Raw genomic sequence first — 9,540 nt, 5'->3', positions numbered from 1 at the left:
TGACCAATGGGGGGCGCCAGGAAGTTAGCTCATCCGTCTCCTGGTACAGCTGCCCTCATCAGGCCCAGGAATGACACCCTCCTCTTACCCCTCAGGCCCTGGAGGTGTAATGACTCTTAGTCATTCCCAGCCCTGGGGTACCTACCAGCCTACCTGGCCCACACCTTTACAAAGAGTCCCTTTACTAAGTTTCCCTCAAGGACCCCATTTTGAGTGCGTCTACCATCCTTTTACTCCAGGGCCTTAATAAGAAAGATAGACCTGCAAATCTCAGTGGCTTGACCCAATAAGAGGTTATTTCTTGATCATGTCACAATCCATTGCGGGGCTGTGTATGTGTACACATGTATAGGAACTCTGGGAAGGAGATGGAGGAAGTTGGGTTAGACAGTATAGAAGAAAAGTTGTGGGTGGAGGGTTTGTTTCTCTGGAAGGCTTAGGGCATGCTGACCCAACTTGACATCTGGCAATAGCTCAGAAAGTGAGTTTGCAGGTCAATGTGCGTTCACTGGAATGAAGGTTTGTCAATCACAGAGAGATAGGAACCTCTTGTCAGCATTAAGCTGTGGAAATGAAAGAGTAATTGCCCTAAAGGGGCCGATGTTTGCTCAAAGAAAATAACTTTGATTTAATAATCATTTACTTTAATCTGCAACTTCTAAGCATAAAGCAATGTACTCACCTCTCTGGGAGTTATCAATCTGATGCAGACATAGGGTCTACCCTCAAGAAACTTGAAGTTTCTTCACACTTAAAATTTATTTTTAAATTTACACACAGGAAAATTCATTCTTTTGGCCTACAATCCCATCAGGTTTTTAGTTTATTTTAAAATTTGTATTCTTTTGCACATATTTTCATTGCAATATAATTCACATACCATAAAATTCACCATTTTATAAATTTATTTATTTATCCATTTCTTGGCTGTGTTGGGTCTTCGCCGCTGCGCACGAGCCCTCCCCAGCTGCGGCGAGCGGGGTGCCACTCCTCGCCGCAGTACACGGGCTTCTCACTGCGGTGGCCTCTCATTGTGGTGGCCTCTCCCGTTGCGGAGCACGGGCCCCAGGCCCGTAGTTGTGGCTCCTGGCTCCAGAGCGCAGGCCCAGCTGCTGTGGCACAAGGGCCCAGCCGCTCCGCGGCATGTGGGATCCTCCCGGACCAGGGCTCAAACCCCTGTCCCCTGCATTGGCAGGCGGACCCCCAACCACTGCACCACCAGGGAAGTCCCAAATTCACCATTTTAAAGTAGCCAGTTCAGTCACTTTTATTTTGTAATTATTTTTATTTTTATTTTTTATTTTTTATTTTTATTTTTTTGGCTGCGCTGTGTGGCTTGTAATCGTAGTTCCCTGACCAGGGCTAGAACCCGGGCCCACAGCAGTGAAAGCACAGAGTCCTAATCACTGGACCACCAGGGAACTCCCTCAGTCATTTTTAGTATATTTGGAGTTAGGCAACCATCACCACTAGTTCTAGAACATTTTTATCATCCCCAAAAAGAGACACCATGCCTGTTAGTACTCACTCTCCATTCCCTTCCGCCTCCGCCACCCCTTTGCAACCTCTAGTGTATTTTCTGTCTCTGGATTTGCCTCCTTTGGGCTTTTCATAAAAATGGAATCATACAATATGTCCTCCTTTTGGACTTGTTTCTTTCACTCAGCGTTATGTTTTCAAGGTTCATCCATGTTATAGCATGTTTCAGTACTTCATTATTTATTATTTTTTTTTTTGCTGTGTTGGGTCTTCATTGCTGCACACGGGCTTTCTCTAGTTGCGGCAAACGGGAGCTACTCTTCATTGAGGTGCGTGGGCTTCTCGTTGCGGTGGCTTCTCTTGTTGTGGAACACAGGCTCTAGGTGCGCGGGCTTCAGTGGTTGGGACATGTGGGCTCAGTAGTTGTGGCACACGGGCTTCGTTGCTCCGTGGCGTGTGGGATCTTCCCAGACCAGGACTTGAACCTGTGTCCCCTGCATTGGCAGGCAGAATCTCAACCACTGCGCCACCAGGGAAGTCCCAGTACTTCATTCTTTTTTATGGCTGAATATTTCACTGTGTGTATACACCACATTTTGTCTATCCATCCATCAGTTGATGGACATTTGGGTTGTTTCCACTTTTTAGCTATTATGAATAATGCTGCTGTATACATTCCTGTGCAAGTTCTTGTTTGAATGCCGGTTTTTCAATTCTCTCAGGTTTGTACATAGGATTAGAATTTCTGAGTCATATGGTAATTCTACGTGTAGCTTTTTGAAAAACTACTGCTGTTTTCCGCAGTGGCTTCAGTATTTTACATTCTCCCCAGCAGTGTATGAGGGTTCTGACTTCACATCCCCACTAACACTGTGATTTCCTCTTTTTTCTTTTTTTTTTTTTTTTAAATTATAACCATCTTGGGGAGTGTAAAGTGGTATCTCATTATGGTTTTGATTTGCATTTCCCAAATGGTTAATGATGTTAAGCATTTTCTTATCGTCCATTTGTATATCTTCTTTGGAGAAATGTCCATTCAGACACTTTGCCCAGTTTTTTAATTGGGTTTTCTTTTATTGTTGAGTTATTTATATATTCTGGATACTAGACCCTTGTCAGATATGTGGTTTACAAACATTTTTTTCCCATTCTGTGTATTGTCATTTCATTTTCTTGATGGTGTCCTTTGACACATAAACGTTCTTAGTTTTGGACTTCCCTTGTGGCGCAGTGGTAAAGAATCCTCCTGCCAATGCAGGGGACACGGGTTCGAGCCCTGGTCCGGGAAGATCCCACATGCCGCGGAGCAACTAAGCCCGTGCGCCACAGCTACTGAGCCTGTGCTCTAGAGCCCGCGAGCTGCAACTACTGAGCCCACATGCCACAACTACGGAAGCCTGTGTGCCTAGAGCCCGTGCTCTGCAACAAGAGAAGCCACCGCAATGAGAAGCCTGCACACCACAACGAAGAGTAGCCCCCGCTCACTGCAGCTAGAGAAAGCCTGCACGCAGCAACGAAGACCCAACGCAGCCAAAAATAAATAAATAAATTTTAAATAAAAGTTCTTAGTTTTGATGACTTTCAACTTATCTATATTTTCTTTGGTTGCTTGTGCTTTTGATATGAAAACTAAGAAATTAGTGCCAAATCAAAGGTCACAAAGATTTACACCTATATTTCCTTCAAAGAGTTTTCTCCCATTCTGTGGGCTGTCTTTTCACTCTCTTTACAGTGTCCTTTGTTGCACAAAAGTTTTATATTTTGATGAGGTTCAGCGTATCTATTTTTTTTTTTTGCCTGTGCTTTTGGTGCCATATCCAAAAATAACTGCCAAATCCAATGTCATGAAGATTTCCCCCATGTTTTCTTCTAAGAGTTTTGTAGTTTTAGGGTTTTAACCCAGTTTGGGTTAACTTTTGTATATGGTTTTTTGTATAAGGATCCAACGTCATTCTTTTGCATGTGACATCCAGCTTTCCCAGCATTATTTGTTGGAAAGATTATTCTTTCCCCATTGAATGGCATTGGCACTCTGTCAAAAATCAATTGACCGCATTTGTGAGGGTTTATCTATTATGGGCTCTCTGTTTTACACCACTTGTCCACATGCCTGTCCTTATGCCGTACCCTAGTCTTCTTCTCGGTGAAGGCCTCACTCTGTAACCGAACGCAGATTCAGCCCCTTGCGTCACTAAACAGCCAATTAATCGAGGGACAAGCTTTGGTAGAGAAGAAAGGTACTTTATTCAGAAAAGCCGGCAATCTGGGGAGACGGTGGACTTAATGTTGAGAGACCAACTCTGAAGGTTCTGCTCAGCCATGACAATTTTTGAAGGGAAAAAGGGGAACGATCTCAATTAATCATTAAGGCAACAGGTCAGATTCTTTGTCATCTTTCCATTGCGTGCAGACCTGCTGACTTCTCTTGGTCTTACTTGGGATGCGGTCTTGTTCATGTGGTCTGCCTGCAAGTTTACTGAGGGTAAGCTAGGGGCAGAGGGTCAGTCATTCTTTAACTGCTTAATTCTTTATTCTTACTCCTTCTAATTCAGGAAAGGACTCAACAGGTTCCTTTCAGGAAACAGGAAAAGTGTTATATATATATTTTTTCTTTCGGCCACGCTGCATGGCTTGTGGGATCTTAGGTCCCCAACCAGGGATTGACCCTGGGCCACAGCCGTGAAAGGGCTAAGTCCTAACCACTGGACTGCCTAAAATGTTGTATATACCCAGTAAAGCAGAAGTCAGGAGCTAAATTAAATGTTTTCTAATGCTCTCGTCTCCTTGATTAATGTCTAAAGAAAACAGGGATGATCAAACAGAAAAGAGGCAAAGGAGCTGCTTACAAGTCGACCCCTGGGCAGTTTGAAGCTGCCATGATCCTTCAGAATTGTCACAAGTTGGGGTGAGGGATGCACCTTTATGCTCCCAGTTTATGTCATTGAATGTGGGCCACCCAGGAAAGTGTTGTGACCTCAAGCCAGGCAGCTCTCTTTAGCCGAGCCAATCTCCATAGAGCACCCATAGTGGAGGGCTTTCTGCAGGTAGCATGCCTAGCAGCTGGGAAAATAGGCCTTTGTTTCTAAAGGGCGATCTGAACGGTGCATCACTGTGTCCACCACATACACCTGTCCTCCACTCCTAGATGTAAATACCCAGTGCAGATGTATACACACACACACACACAAATCATGTATAAGAATGTGCATTGACGCTTCATTTATAATAACCAAAGGAAAAGAACAAAAAAAAAAGGAAAACAACCAAATGTTAATCAACAGGAACATGGAAACATAAATTATGATTTATTTATACAACCCAATATTACACACAGCAGTAATAATAACAACAGGACAAACTACTGCTACTTAGAACAATGTCAATGAATCTCATAGATAATATATTGAATGACGGAAGCCATACATAAAAGCATACTACTATATGATTCCATTTTTATGAAGTTCAAGAATGGTCGAAATGAATTCATGATAACAGCTGTCAGAATAAAGGTTATGGGGGGGGGGGTAGGAGGGAGAGGAACGGCTTGGGGTGGGGCAAGGTGGAAACTGAGAAAGGGCAGGAGAGGACCTGAAGGGACGCTAGAAATTCTCTTCATCTGGGTGAAAGTCACATGAGAGATATACATACATATATATGTGTGTTAAACTTGCCAATTATACTTAAGATTAACTTTTTACTGTAAGTTAGAGATGCTTTCATAAAAAAATAATTGAGTAAAAACATTTCCTTAATTTTATTTACTTTTTAAAATAGTATTACTTGCACATATGTCTTCGTCCACTTGGGCTGCTGTAACAAAATACCATACACCACGGGGCTTAAACAACAGACACTTCATGGGACTTCCCTGGAGGTCCAGCGGTTAAGATTCCGTGCTTTGAATGCAGGGGGCGTGAGTTCAATCTCTGGTCAGGGAACTAAGATCCCACATCCCTCGGGGCGCGCCCAAAAACAAACAAACAAAAAAAACCCAGACACTTCTTTCTTAAAGTTCTAGAGGCTGGGAAGTTCAATATCAAATTGCTGGCAGATTTGGTTCCTGGTGAGGACTGTCTTCCTGGCTTGCAGAGGGCCACCTTCTTGCTATGTTTTCACATGATTCTGGTCTCTTCCTCTTTTTATAACAGTAATCCCATTATGGGGTGACCACTCTCATGACCTCATATAAACCTAATTACCTCCCAAATGTCCCACCTCTGAATACCATCACCTTGGGGGTTAGGGCTTTAACATATGGATTTGGGAGGGACACAAACATTCAGGCCATAACAAAATTTTAAATGTACAAAAGAGATTACGAAAGAGCAAGCCTTCCCAGACCTACTCCCCAGTCACTCAGTTCCTCTCCCTGGAAGCCTCAGAATTATTCCACGCAGAGTAATGTATTATTTTCTCCCCACCTCTTTATATTTATTGTAGCACACTATATCCACTGACAATAACCTTGCTTCTCCACTCAACAAAATATTTTAGGTATCATTCCATATTGATACAGAGCTTTCTCAGTTTTTTGTTTCTTTTTATGACTGTGGAGTATTCCTTTGAAGGGATGTACCATCATTTATTAATCATCCCCACAATGACGGACACCTGGGCTGTTTCCAGTATTTACTATTGCAATCAACACTGCAATAAATAGCTTTTTACATAAGACATTTTCCACAGATGCAAGTATGTCAGTAGGTTAAAATCCTAGAAGTAGGATTGCTGCATCAAAGATATGTGCAGTAGTCATTTTGAAAGATGTTGCCAAACTTCCTTCTACAGAAATTGTACCAATATTCAGTCCTCTCAGCAATGTCTGAGGGCGCTCATTTCCTCCACTTTTGAAACCATAAATGGTTGATGACACTCTGGCATAACCCCTCTTTCCACTTTCTTGGAATAATATCTGCATTCCTCACCACAGCCTGCAAGGGCTTCCACTGTTTGGCCGCTGCCACCCTTTCTTCCCAGGCCCCACTGAAGCCAAGTGTTGGGGGAGATCCAAGGAGGATCATTGTAGAAAATGGGATGCCAGCCAGAAGGGGTCAGGGAACCGGCATTCCTTTCCCTGGGGGGATGTGTGTTTAGGCAGCGAGCTTGCTGCCGTGCACCCCATGCTGTGAGTGTGGGAAAAGAGAGCTGGGGCGAGATGGCATGGCACCCGAATGCCACGGAGGACTGAAGTTACATTGCTTTGGGGGTAGCCATCCAGGATTTTGGACCTACTCAGCTGTCCCCGAATTAAAACCATCCGTCTAGATGTGGGCTGCTTCCCAGGACAGCCAGCAGGGGAGCAGTATTCTGCTCTGGGACGTGGCCTCTTCGCCAACAGACCAGAGGAACCTTACACAGGGTTGTCCACCAGGGGCCAGTAAGGACGTGCCTTGGAGGCTCCACAGCAGCTTATTGAAGCTGGAGTTGGGAACTAGTTAAGAAACGTCATTCTGCACCGCTGCCATCCTCGGTGGAAATGAGGAGGAAAGAGAGGGACTTACGGGCCAGGAAGGAGCAGCACTGCTCAGTGGGGTCCGCCCAAGAGGAACCTGCTCTTCTGCGCCTCTGGAACTGCCCTTGGGGATGGATGAGGTCCAGTCCCCACCCTACCCCTAGCCCCCCAGAGCCCTTTGGTCATTCTGTACCTTCTGCAGATGTGCACTGCGGGTGGGGGCGGTAAATCCAGGAACACCCCTGCCCCATCAAGTTGGGTGGTTGGCACTGGTCCCAGTGCTGCCTAAGCCATGCGAAGTGCGACAGCTGGTGTTTGTTTAGCACCTCCTCGAACCCTCCACAGCCTTTCCTTCCCCACACCAGAGACACCAGCTGTGGAGAGCAGGGACTAAACAAGTATTTCTGGGTACCAACTGTGTGCCAGGCTCTATCCTAAGTGCTGGGATATGGCAGGTCCCTGCCCTCAGGGAGCTTGTAGTCTAGTAAGAGTGACAGTTAAATAAGTAAAGACACAAACAGGGGAGTGCACTGAAAGAAGTAACAGGAAGAGGTGACCTGGGAAGGCCCTTATGAGGAGCAGCATCTGAGCTGGAGACCTGATGGCTAAGAACGTGGCCACTATACTAAGAGCCAGGAGAGCATTTCAGCAGATGAAAGAGCATGTGCAAAGGCCCTGAAGTGAGAACAACTTTGGCTTGTTTGGAAAACAGAGACCAGTGTAGTGAGTGAGGGAATGAATTCATTTCTTATCGTTGCCATAACAAATTACTACAAACTTAGTGGTTTCAACAATGAGAAGCCCGCACACCGCAACGAGGAATAGCCCCCACTCACCGCAACTAGAGAAAGCCCACGCAAAGCAATGAAGACCCAACGCAGCCAAAAATCAATCAATCAATAAATAAAATTAAAAAAAAAACTTAGTGGCTTAACACGATACAAATTACCACTTCGCACCCATTAGGATGGTTACTATCCAAGAAACAGAAAATAACAAGTGTTGACAAGGATGTGGAGAAATTGGAACCCTTGTACATTGTTGGATGGAATGTAAAATGCTGCAGCCACTGTAAAACAGTATGGAGGCTCCTAAAAAAATTAAAAATAGCATGACCATATGATCCAGCAATCTTACTTCTGGGTATATACCCCAAAGAATTGAAGGCTAAGTCTCAAAGAGCAGCATTATTCACAATAGCTAAAAGGTGGAAACAACCCAAGTGTCCATCAACAGATGAATGGATAAAGAACGTGTGGTCCATCCATACAACGGAATATTATGCAGCCTTCAAAAGGAAGTATATTATGACACCTGCTCCAACATGGATAAGCCTTGAGGGCATTATGCTAAGTGAAAGAAGCCAGTCACAAAAAGCCAAATACTGCAGGATTCCACTTATATGGGGTACCTAGAGTGGTCAAATTCATAGAGACAGAAAGACACATAGTGGTTGCCAGGGACTGGGGCGAGTAGGGAGTGGGGAGCTATCATCTGATGTGTACAAGATCCAAAGAATTACAGAGATGGCTGGTGTTGATGGTTGCACAACCTTATGAATGTACTTAACACTACTGAACTGTACACTTAAAAATGGTTAAGATAGTAAATGTGGTGTGTACTTTCCCACAATGAAAAAACATTGGGGAAAAAACCCACGTACATTTACAATCTTACAGTTCTGGAGGTTAGAAGTCTGAAATGGGCTTGACAGGGCTACTTCAAGGTGTCAGCAGAACTGTGTTCCTTCTGGAGGATCTAGGGGAGAATCTGCTTCCTCGCCTTTTCCAGCTTCTAGCGGTACCCTCATTCCTTGACTCGTGGCCCCCACCTCCGCTTTCAAGCCTCATAGCTCCACCCTCTGCTTCTGTCATCACATTGCCGTCTCTCCCTCTGACCCTCCTGTTGCCTTAAAAGGACCTTCACAATTCCATTAGGCCCACTCAGATAATCCAGGATAATCTTCCCGTCTCAAGATCGTTAACTTAATCATACCCACAAAGTCCCTTTTGCTACATAAGGTAGCATAAACATAGAATCTGGGGATTTGGACGTGGACAGCATTGCTCGTGGGTTTCATCTAGAAATGTCCACACTGGTATGTGTGCCCCCTGAGAAGTCACCTGTCCCCCAGCCTCCAAGTCTGGCACGTGGAAAACTAGACACTCTCTAAGGAGGAGGATGCTTGGTGGAACCGTAAACAAAGGCAACTCCAGGTAGCACATTTGAGGCCTGGAAATGTTTGCAGACCAAGAGTGAAAAGACAGGACAAAAAAGATTCATGGTACTGGGTTGCCCCCTCCCTGCGCCCATCTGCTGAAGAAGGCTCTGCTTTGCTCGTGACAGTCCTCTGTCGCCTGAGCCGAAGAGAAGGTCTTGGGGTTTTCTGGGGGCATAATTGGAAAAAATGAGAAGAGGGAGGCAGAATCAGAGAGAAGGGAGACCATTGGGTGCTCCCTGCATTAGACTACACAGCCCTTGGCTGTAGGATATGTGATGTCACCACAACTCTCATCCTGCCAGGAATCCAAATGCAATTATCCCCAACCCCCCGGTAAGTGGCGAATGTATCAACACTCCATATGTGTTTGTTTGTTTATGGAGTCTTA

This window comes from Aethalodelphis obliquidens, unplaced genomic scaffold (genome assembly GCF_003676395.1).
Source record: "Aethalodelphis obliquidens isolate GAN/ISIS:26980383/991018 unplaced genomic scaffold, ASM367639v1 scaffold30, whole genome shotgun sequence".
In the NCBI taxonomy this organism is placed as follows: Eukaryota; Metazoa; Chordata; class Mammalia; order Artiodactyla; family Delphinidae; genus Aethalodelphis; species Aethalodelphis obliquidens.
This window is presented reverse-complemented; position numbering follows the sequence as displayed.